Genomic DNA, 6,000 nt, shown 5'->3' with positions numbered 1-6,000 from the left:
ATTCTTCTAGTGCACTATTGGCAATTAAATGACAGAAAAGCTTGTTATGTTTTGTTTGTGAGGTCCTATGTGAGATTAAAATGAGGTAATGAGACAGAGAGTTGGGGAAAATGACAGTTGGTGAGACTGTAGGTGTCAAAACTTCATTGGAGGTGTTAAACATGTGAATTGCAAAGGTTTTGGCAAACACTGCAGACACTGGATGTGCTTTACCCTACAGAAATTATACTGTGCAAATGGTGCTATAAGAGCTTTGGGAAACAGGGTCCTGCATTTTCATTTTCTGCCTCTTGTTTTAATTCACTTTCTGCTTTCAAGTGGTGAAGTTGTTGTGCCCTCATTCTCATACAAAATCTAATGCTTCATGGAATCAGATTTGAACAGAACCTTCACAGTATTTGCAATTCAACAAATCCACACTCTCATGGCACAGTAATGAATCACGGAAAGCAGAAAAAAGTTATTAATAATACTTCTGTGTTACAGCCAGTTTCTGGGAATAATATGATGAAGCAATACCACAGAATGTAGGGTAATTATGTATTTAAAATTCGGTTTTAGGATAAAAGGTTCATTCCAGTTCTTTTTGTCAGCGTCCTGAATGGGTGCTGAACGAGTGTAGCAGGTAGCACTTAACCAGCATCTCCGAATAAGACTGGAAGACTGAAAGATGTCAGGGTGTCATGCCGATGCTGCCTCGGATTATGCCACAAGCTCATTTCCATGCACACTCCAGAGGCACTGTTTGCCCAGTGGTGAGGAAACCGAGCCAGACCAAGGCTGCACATTATAGCATGGACTGCATAAATGTTGCATACAAAGATGAAAACCATTTGGGATTCTCACCAAACCTTTGCACCTGCCGCACCTGAAACACCAAACACATTTCAGTTGGCAGAGGAGACGCTGATAATAGCCAGTCTCATTCCAGATTGCTTTTGTCCACTGGCATCTTTATGATCTTTAAAATGACACATTAATTATTTGGAAGAGTAATTGGGAGGAAGAGGATCAAATGTATCTCAGTCTTTCTAAAAAACAAGTAAATGAAAGTTTCTTTGTTCACTGATGAAATAATGTTCTTCTCATAGGCGTTTGTGCTTTTAATGCATCAGCTCTTTTGTTTTAAAGGACCATACATGAATTAATATGCATTTATTGGGTTCAAATTCTGCCAGGACAACAAACCTAATAAAGACGCTATTACTTTTTTTTTTTGTACTAAATGATAAAAATCAGCCAAGCCACAAGGTGTGATTCTGGTCCTCAAAAAAGTATTTTTTTCATGAAAAGCCTCAATCAAAATATATTTTTCATCTTATCACTCTCTTTATTAAAACCGCTCATAATCACAATCTGAATAAAATACAGCTATCTCAGACAATCATGGCAGAATCATGACAATAGTGGCTCACAGTTCATTCAGTGCTGTTATTATTTAACGTCTAACATTTCTTAAAACATTTGCTGAGCACAAACGAAATACGGCTGCAAAAGTAAATTTGACTTTTGAAACTGGCATATATAAATGGACAGAGATGCCATACCGTTATGTTGGTTACATCTTTATAAAGTCAATTAGAAACCAATTGTAAACAAAGCCAATGTACAAAAATACAGGAGTGTAAAAAACTTTTTTCCAAATTGCATTCAGTCTAGAGAAAATAAAAACACATTCAAAATGCAGCGACTGCTAAACATGATAGTGGTGATCCTGTTGCAGTATGGACAGCCAACTCACGAGAGACAATAGGTTGCATGATTGCAATGCATTATGAGTAGCTACCAAGGAGAATATGAGATATTATACAGGACCAGATGCACCCTATGGTGCAAACATTGCTCCCTCATTATATTTCAAATTGCCATTGCAGGATGCTTATACCTCCCACTGCACTACTAAACAACAAAAACAATGCAAGGTCAAGACAAATACCATTTAAGTAGCGCACATGCACTGATCATGCATGCAGCCTGTTGTCAGTGCTCCCACTTAACCCAATTTCCCCCAGGGATCAATAAAGTATTTCTGATTCTGATTAAAGCCACAAATAATGTCAAATCTTTTTTAAAAATTCATGTGATTGCAGAGTGTGAAGCAAATATGTTATATCTATTACTGATCAAAAGATTTAATACTCCTGGGGGTTTCCTTCTTCCCTTTTTTTTTTTTTTTGTCTTTCTGTGTCTGTCAACTCAGCTGTCAAGAGGTGGCTCCATCAATTGAATTGTCATCAGTTGTAAACTCTAGCTGAGCATTCAACATCTCTGAAACGTGTTATTACTGAATGAAATCGAGAACGATTTGAATCAATATATAATTTTCAAATCCTGCGTTTTCGAGAACAGTATACTTTGTAAAGTTGAACGTGTCACAGCTTCACTACAAAGACTCAAGATTTTTAAACTAAATTCATGTTTTGAGAAAATTTAGGTAAGTATAGTTAGGTTGTGTTAGATATTACATACTTTGGGAAGAGGAGAGTTTATATCACGTGATCAACACCGTAAACATACAGCAGAGCAGGTTTAACTTGAAGTCTGTTCCAATAAAAAATGCTGTTACCACAAGTTCCTCATAACGTAGCTTTTGAGCTAATTACACTAGCTTTCATTCGAGCGTCCCATTACATAGGATCCATAGAATGTGGCTGGCAACAGGTAAAGAAAATATTATGGGAAACAAACAATTCCATCAAAACCTCAGTTCAGCTCAATGAAGCTGAATGATCCCTCTCAGGCTCGACTGGATAAAGTCAAACGTCTTGGTTGCAGACATCAATCCTGTTTATGGCTGTTAGGCTGGAGGATGTTTTCTTGCTCTGCTGTTCAACACAGCCCCTCACAGCGAATGCTTCCAAAAGGACAGCGCAGGAGCAGTTATTCTCCAGCTTGGGGCAACACAGCTGTCTTCTGCAGCCATGCGCTCATTTATGATTGATATACACATTCCATCCAAGTTAATGTTACTCCGTGTATACAATAGTTAAGTATTCAGCAAAATGATAATATATTTTAAAATAAAAGGCAAATATGAAATGGAAAATATTTCTGCAGCAGAGCATAAAAACAATATTCAGGGCTGTCTGCCATCATTATTTCTGAAATAAAATTCTAATGCTGCACACTGATGTAACTGGGTTCTTTGCACTGACTGACACAGATGATGACAATGTCCATTTGCTGCTTGGACAACCAAAGAAAATGATGCATGATCCTGCTTGTAAGCTGTTTTGACACGGGTCAGCTGAAACATGGCTGCATGCCCTGAACTGAACCGCTCACCAGAGGTGCAGGTGGATTATTCCAGATGTGTACAGCCAGAGCTCATTTTTGCACAGAGGCACTTTCTCACTGGGTAAGACCAGAGCAGCAAGCTCCATCAAACTGAATGAGCTAACATTCTATTTCATGATCTGCACCTAGAGAATAAAGCCTAAGGTTCTCCTTGTTGGAATCTGCATTAACAAGCTGGGGGAACGTGGGAGCAGTGTGGGCAGAAAGCTCTGCATGTACTATGAGGCTTGTGAATGTCTTGTAAGAACCATCAATGCATTGAGATTAGGGATGTGCTGTTTTGATTGACCAGTAATTTTAAATTTTGCAGCTGGATTTCATGGTTGAGCTCCAGGCGGTGTCAAGTGAAATACAAGCGTGCAAGGAATATAGGCTCATGAAAACTTTTTAACTGACCAAAATAAACTGTATTTCATTTGTGTACTGCCAGCATGGCTTGAAATTAACTCCTTGGCTCACTAGGCACTGCAGCCAGTGAATTTCAACTTTAACACCACTCAGAATTTTTTTTTTCTTGCCAAGGATTTTTACCTTAAATAAAATAAGTGGACATAGCAGGCTGCAAGCCCAAAGGTTGTGACTATTTCACAACAAGTTCCCAGCCTCTTACGAGAGGGCTGCAATGCTCTTTTGCTGTGAAACTCCAAAAATGTTTTGTGGACAAAGAAACTTCACTTGCGTTTTCACTGGTATGAGAGATAATTACTTAATTTTCAATTTTGGGTGAACTGAAAATAAATGGCTTAGTATGGGTTTAAAGAAACGAGTATGATCATGACACATGAAGGGAACATATGCTAAAAAGCTTCCTCACAAATGTGAACACCTGAGGCTAGAGCACACTCTGGTACTGACAACTTAAAAAATTTATAGTGCTATCAGAACTGTAGTTATTTATTTAGAATATGGCCCTGTCTGTGGAACCAAACCGCATGATGGGTACAGAAGAGTGGGTCAGTGTTTGCTGCATTAAATTAAGATTAAATCAACATGACACCAAGCTAATCGACTGCAGTTTCTCGTGCCCAGCTGTCACTTAGTGCATAGAAACGGGTCCTCTTCAGACCATTTGTCACTATACTGTATCTGTTTTCATGAAAGCGAAATTAATTTTTATTCACACACTTTAAACCACACTTCCAAACAAGTTAACAAGTACATAAATAAATAAAAAAATAATAAACCTGCACTATAAAACAAAAGTAAAAACAAACAATATTTCAAACAGGTTTAAGAGAGGAATTTATGCAGACATGCTGGTAAATGTTTTTATAAATGTAGCACTGATTTCTCTTATTAACTTAAAGGAGAACTTCATTGAGACTTTTTCATCTCACCCTCTTCATATCTGCTTTCTGAACTGTTCATAAATATCAGATATTTTCCTGTCTGCTCCTAAATTAGCCCGGTGCTCTCTCTTCAATAAAGAACTGAACTTCCTTTTTACCCTTGGGCTTCCATTTCCTGTCGTGATTTTGGTTACACAGAGTTCATTACAGTCAGGCCCTCTCAATTGTTGCCAAATATTGAAGTTCCACTATCCAATAACTCTTATCATACAAACAGTTCCTTATCTGGTGAGGAACAAGGGAAGATGATCAAATAATTGCGATTTTGAATGACCCCTACTTTCATCTAGACTATAAAGCATCCAAATCCAACTCAGTATCTAGCAGGCAATTACCACTTAACTTAAACTCTGCCCTGAGGTTATAAGCAATTTCATCAAAAGGTGATTACCATGTTCCAACATAGTATTTTCTGGAGGCAGCACAAAACCAATAGATTTAGTAGTGATATACACTGTGTGGCAATATTTACAGTACATTTTATTAACCACAGAAAACAAAACAAGATAAAAAGGAAATAAAATACACCAGAACAGGGTCAGCGAGATCGCTTAATGGGTGTCATGGTTCCTGCTGAAAGAATAGCCCTGCTGATGTGGATGATTGGTCTTATGACAATGATAGATGGTGTTTCCTGGAGCCTTGCGGGGTCCTGCTGTGCTGCCAGTGACACTTGGGAGTCGCACTAAATGCCTGTGCCCATGTCAGACTCCTACAATGAAAGCCTGGGGGGAATGTAGGCGAGATAATCCAGTGACACACATCCCATCAAAACTTTTACAGCACTGGGCAGTGGAGAGTGACAACAGCTTGTGAGGACAGTGTGTTTTTTTTTCTTTTTTTTTATCAGAAGCATATTGAAGTGTTTTGCCAAACGGATCTTGTGTTTGACTTGCCTTTGTAGAACATATTGGTCTTGAACATATTCTTGTATTAATTGCCTACTTGGAAACCATTATGTGCTCATACCCCATTAGAGCTGGCTTTGAGTTTATCTTTCTTGTGTTGTGCATGGATTCATAACCAAACGTATGCTTAAATTAACTGGCACATAAATAATAAATCATAGGCACTATAACTGTTCCATGTTTCCTCAATCTGCTAATTTTGCAAAAAAAAAATCCCTTATTAGTGAATGTTAATAATGTGAATAAACTGTAATATATCAGGGTACATGCTTGTCTGTCATCACTAAATTCTTTTACCCTAAAAGTCATGCATCTAAGACTAACAGCCATTTTAACCTGATAATATCCTGTAATAAAAGCATTAATTGGTAATTACGATACAAGTTTGGTCCATAATGAGTTTCAAGCAAAGCTTCCTATCCTTGTCTAAATTTGTAAAGGGCACA

Source organism: Scatophagus argus, chromosome 10 (assembly GCF_020382885.2).
Source record: "Scatophagus argus isolate fScaArg1 chromosome 10, fScaArg1.pri, whole genome shotgun sequence".
Classification (NCBI taxonomy): domain Eukaryota; kingdom Metazoa; phylum Chordata; class Actinopteri; family Scatophagidae; genus Scatophagus; species Scatophagus argus.
This window is presented reverse-complemented; position numbering follows the sequence as displayed.